Source organism: Berghia stephanieae, chromosome 10 (assembly GCF_034508935.2).
Source record: "Berghia stephanieae isolate SIO BIC M18660-M18661 chromosome 10, UCSD_Bste_1.3, whole genome shotgun sequence".
Lineage (NCBI taxonomy): Eukaryota > Metazoa > Mollusca > Gastropoda > Nudibranchia > Aeolidiidae > Berghia > Berghia stephanieae.
Window position 1 is genome coordinate 43,850,391 of NC_088369.1, and position 5,941 is coordinate 43,856,331.

Below are 5,941 nucleotides of genomic sequence, written 5' to 3' on the forward strand. Positions count from 1 at the left end.
CAAAACTATGGACGATATTATTGGTCATTGTAATCATGTGCGGTTATGTGATCTAGTGGTATGGCGCTCGCCCTTCGGATCAAAAGGTCCAGGGTTCGAGTCCAGGGTTCGGTAAAGATTCCCCAATTGTCTCCGTCTTGTTTGATTTTATGGTTTTAAGTCAGTGTTTTGCAACACATTAAAGTCATATCAGTGCCAGTAAAAATGAAGAAAATGGGATGGTAAAAGTTCTAGAATTACAATGAAAGCACCCAAGAAAAGGTATGACAAAGGGGAACTGGTTCAAATAGCAAACAGATATAGAGCACACTGTCAAAGTACTTAGTTTGAGATCAGCTAAATATCTCATCCAGACACAAGCACAGGTCCCTGCTAAGAGGAATATACTCAGATGTCTACAAATCACATATAACATGTCAAACAAAACATAATACGGTGCATAATAGAGATGGTTTACAAGGAAATAAATATCATCTCCCAAAACTAATTATACATTTGACTGTTTCCCTCTCAGCAAGGGCATCCGACCAGGGCCAGGACAACACCAAGTAATATCATTCCAATACAAAGACAGAAAGCAAGTTGGAAAAGATATAGGGTGATGGAAGATACAGCAAGTGTCTCCTTTGCCTCTTGTGCCTCCAGTGCCTCCTTTGCATCCTGTACCTTCTGTGCATCCAGTGCCTCCAGTGCCTCCTGTGCCTCCAGTGCCTCTTGTGCCTCCAGTGCCTCCAGTGCCTCCTGTGCCTCCAGTGCCACTTGTGCCTCCAGTGCCTCCTGTGCCTCCAGTGCCTCCTGTGCCTCCAGTGCCTCTTGTGCATTCAGTGCCTCCAGTGCATCCAGTGCCTCCAGTGCCTCCTGTGCCTCCAGTGCCTCTTGTGCCTCCAGTGCCTCCAGTGCCTCCTGTGCCTCCTGTGCCTCCAGTGCGTCCAGTGCCTCCTGTGCATCCAGTGCCTCCTGTGCCTCCTGTGCCTCCAGTGCGTCCAGTGCCTCCAGTGTCTCCTTTGCCTCTTGTGCCTCCAGTGTCTCCTTTGCCTCCAGTGCGTCCAGTGCCTCCAGTGTCTCTTTTGCCTCTTGTGCCTCCAGTGCCTCCTGTGTCTCCTGTGCTTTCACTGCCTGCAGTGCCCCCTGTGCCCCCTGTACCTCCTGTGCCTCCAGTGCGTCCAGTGCCTCCTGTGTCTCCTGTGCCTCCTGTGCCTCTTGTGCCTCCAGTGCCTCCAGTGCCTCCTGTGCCTCCTGTGCCTCCAGTGCGTCCAGTGCGTCCAGTGTCTCCTTTGCCTCTTGTGACTCCAGTGCCTCCTGTGCCTTCAGTGCCTCCAGTGCCTCTTGTGCCTCCAGTGCCTCCTGTGCCTCCAGTGCGTCCAGTGAGGATAGAACTCTCATCTGAATCGATCCAAACAACATTTGACAAGTTTCATGGTGATTCATTAACACATTTTTCAAAGATCACTGAAGCTGACTTACGTGACTGCATTATGTCGTCTCCAACTAAAAGTGGTGATTTAGACCCCGTAAATACTGCCATACTAAAAAAGTGCATTGATGTAATTTTAACACCATTTACATGTATTGCTAATAATTCGTTGCAGTCAGGTGCTGTACCAGACATTTACAAAGTTGCTCATGTCAAACCCCTTTTGAAAAAAACTGATCTAGATAAAGAGAACTTTAAAAACTATCGCCCTGTCTCTAATCTTCCTTTTCTCTCTAAGATCTTAGAAAAGCTTATTTTGAAACAATTAATGTCTCATCTTCAAAATAATTGTATTGAAGAAAAATTTCAGTCTGATTATAGGCAACATCATTCGACGGAAATCGCACTTGTTAAGGTTGTTAATGATCTTCTCTCTGTTATAGACAATGGTTCATGTTTTTTGCTGAATTTGCTGGACCTATCGTCTGCTTTGGATACTATTGATCACAATCTTCTTCTCAAACGTATTTAAATTACTTATGGCGTGTCTGGTGCAGCGCTTGATTGGTTTAGGTCATATTTGTTTAATCGTAAACAGATTATTACGGTGGATGAATAAAGATCTCAGGAAATCTTTCTTGATTGTAGGGTTAATCAGGGTTCAGTACTTGGACCCGTTCTTTTTGTTCTGTACGTTGGCCCTCTGTCAAAAATCATCAGAAGTTTCGGTCTGTCATACCATCCATACGTTGATGATACGCAATTGCACTGCGTCTCCAATACGATATTATAATATGTAAACAAAACATAATATAGTACATAACAGAGAGATAATTTACAAGGAAAAAAATATCTCCAAAAACTAACTATACATTCGACTGTTCCCTCTCAGCAGGGCCACGACAAAACCAATTAATTTCATTCCAAGACAAAGACATAAAGCAAGTTGGAAAACAGATATAAGGGGATAGAGGACACAGTAAGTACCTCTCTGCCCACTATGGGAGGTAAGGAACCCCACTCAGAGTTTAGAATCCCTTAGACGAGTTTGATAACCCATTTTTATGGATAAATGTCGCCGTCGTTATCATCATCATCATCATCATCATCATCATCATCATCATCATCATCATCATCATTGCCATCAACAACATAATCATCATTTGCCATCTTCTTTTTTTTCTTCTTCTATTAATCACAATATAAGTAAAAAGACATAATATTTATTATATGGTTATCTGCTGTCTGTTTGTTTGTATGTATGTATGTATGTATGTATGTATGTATGTATGTATGTATGTATGTATGTATGTATGTATGTATGTATGTATGTATGTATGTATGTATGTATGTATGTATGTATGTATGTATGTATGTATGTATGTATGTATGTATGTATGTATGTATGTATGTATGTATGTATGTATGTACGCTAATTTCTTTTGTATACATGTGTAGAAACAATGTACTTGCGGAAATGTTTGTGTATGTCTGTGTCTGTACTTGTAAATGTGTTGATGTTCATACCATGAACCAAACTGTTTGAGCAATGTTTACCTCATCCGAATTACCTTTTATTTGGACAATAAAGATTATAACGTCATATCATTAAACTATAGTCAGATTATTTTATTAACGGCGTGTGTTTTTCTGGTTTTTCTCAGCTGTCCCTCTATCAAAAGTTGTAAACATTTGTGTCAACCTCTGAATCAATTTGTTTTAACTGAATCTAGATTTTGGACCGTATTGATGCCATATTAAAAAAGTTTTTCCTCGTCATCAGACTGTGCAGATTGATGTGTCCAGTATTTCTTGGTGGTGGTGGTTGTTGTTGTTGTTATTGTTGAACACATATTTGTGGAGACACAGTCTCATAATTGATGAATTTTTACTTAGTAAATAAATAATGAATTTACATAGCGCCTAAACTTCTTTTGACCAGTCTACATAAATTTATGTAATCCTCTTTGGCTTAAACACAAGCTATTTCTCAAACTTTTGCAATCAAAATTATATTGGAAGCGCGTTATGTTCACTTTCGTTTGAATTCACCAGTAACGTGTATTGATAGTTATAAGATGTAGATGTCTGATAGTTAATAATTGCCATTCGTTGCTTCATATTCAAATATTGCACGTATATACGCTTCAATTAACCGAACACTCCAGTTTAACGATTTCCTTCAAAATGGAAATGCGGAAAACTCATAGCTTTGGTAATATAAATCTTCCATAGTTCCGATTAATCTGAACTAGTTAAATTAATCCACTTTATGACGCGAAGAGTAGGTGTCTACCTATATATAAACTCCAACCACCAGTCCGATGTAACCACAATCTGCGATATACACCCACAGTGAGTAACTTGCATTCTTCGACGTTCTTGATCACTCATACGACCTGAAAATGATGAAGGGACTCTGCCTCGTGATGTTCGTAGTCTTGCTAGCTTATCCATTTAGCGCCAATCAGGGTATGGCATCAGCTCGAAGTCTCGAGAAGAAACTAGACACTGGCTATCCTATGGAAAGAGTAAGTAGCAAAATTTCTATTTTAAAAATGCAGTTGATAAAGAATAAGACATTTTTTTTACAATTTGACTATGACGGTTGAATGAATAGGCTTGATCATAAATATTATTACCTTTCCATGTGCTCGAGGTCATTGGTCACATTGCAAAATGTGCTCAAAATGTCCCACATAGTGAAAAGTGTTCACAGTTTGAGAAATATCCAACATTACAATTGGTCATTTTGCTTAGTAGGACTCATGGGTATGTTTACAACATTCATAGACATTCAATGCAGCGTTTTTTAGATACATTGAGAAATATCCAATCGTTGTACAGCAACAAATCATGTGATCGATGACTAGGTTGGACGAAAACATGAATATAGGTCGCTCCCATTGAAATTAAACTTGGTGTGAGCTTAAAATTCTTCCCTTCTGGGTTGACATTATATACATAATTGGCTTGTTGTTCTTTGTTGTTATTTTTTAAAAATTTATTTATTTATTTACTTTTTTGTTTTGTTTTGTTTTGTTTTTTCTTTCTGTTTTAAATTTTCATTATGATGTTGGTTTTTAATATCTATATTTCAATCTCTTGTGAAATTGTAGTTTATATCACGTTGACATAATATACATATAACATGAACATTATGATAATATATTATAAAACGTATATGGTATTTAAAGGTCATATGACCTAGTACACCATTAAACATTCATGCCATACCACGACTTCTGATGACGTGTATCAAACTGACTCAAAACGGTATTATGTCAGTGCTAAAAATAGAATCTTTTGTATGTAAATCTTATATTGGTTGTTGAGAGTTTTGTATGTAGTCGTTTTATCTTTCCATTTAGGCCGAAGTGCACATATTTACAGGTCTGAGAACCAAACGCTATTTATAAGCTTGTTTTAACATTGTTGTTATGGGCAATTATATTTATCGTTGGTTTGAATGTATTTTTACTCCATTACATCAATGAGACCATTAAAAAAATTGAGCTTTAGAAATTGAGCTTTTATATAGCGCAATATCCAGTAAACGTGCTCAAAGCGCTTTACAATCGGTCCCTGTCCAACAGCAACGTTTAACATTTAGGAGAAGACATGACACCTGCAAGGAGATATAATTTTTTCGGAGAGAGACAAAACTGTTAACGGCCTGGTACTCATTTTACACTTGAGTACGGTGAGAAAATGTGAGTAAAGAACTTTTTCCAAGGACTGAACTATGCGCAAAGCGAGGCTCGAACCCAGGAATCTTCCGATCCGAAAGACAGTGTCATACCACAAGATCACATAGCCACACAAACTAAAAAATTTAATCAATGAGACCATTACAATTTGGGTTGTCAGACCTTCAAATACACGCACCTTGATTTAGGTCCAATGATGAGAACAGTGAAAATTTTGTTTGTGTTAGTTTGAGACATTGAAACTCAACGACTCAAATCCGTATTATTGTTTGTATAAAACGGAGGGGCTGCCTGAAGCCGTTGATCGTAAAATAACTAACGAAAGAGTGAAAATGGAGAGGCTTCGTACGGGAACAAAACAGACAATTGTTAGTATTATTGTTTGAATATCCACAAAAAAAAAAAGAAAAGATAACATGATGACCGTTCGTCACAAAACGTTATCACGCCCAGGGAAACCAGCTGCTAAAAGGGAAATTTAAAGTCAAAATAACCAAAGATGTGAATTTTTAATTTTTAGTAATATTATCACAAGAATTCAATGAATTTAAAGAGCACCTGGTTCCAATCAAATTTCTCACTGACGCTTTCCATAAACATACCATAATATCTAGTACATATTTTAATATATAAAACTGACAAGTTAAAAATGACATTGATAGAATAATAGGATATAATATTTTAACAAAATGCATACTAGGAATCTATAGAATATGCTCTACAGATGGAAGAAAAACATCAGTTTTATCCGCTTTCAACGGCAAGTGGATTGTCAATGTTTTGTTGTTTCAATTTTGACAGAGTTCCGCAATCAGGA

The 5,941-nt window shown here is 37.9% G+C and overlaps 1 long non-coding RNA gene across 1 annotated transcript in view; it reads left to right on the top strand.

The window, feature by feature from the left end:
- Positions 1-3,727: 3,727 nt before the first annotated feature.
- Positions 3,728-5,941, top strand: part of LOC144955837 (uncharacterized) — a 6,125-nt gene continuing 3,911 nt past the window's right edge. Inside the window, exon 1 of the long non-coding RNA XR_013641818.1 lies at positions 3,728-3,945. This is a non-coding gene — a long non-coding RNA (uncharacterized LOC144955837). The remainder of the gene's footprint in view (positions 3,946-5,941) is intronic.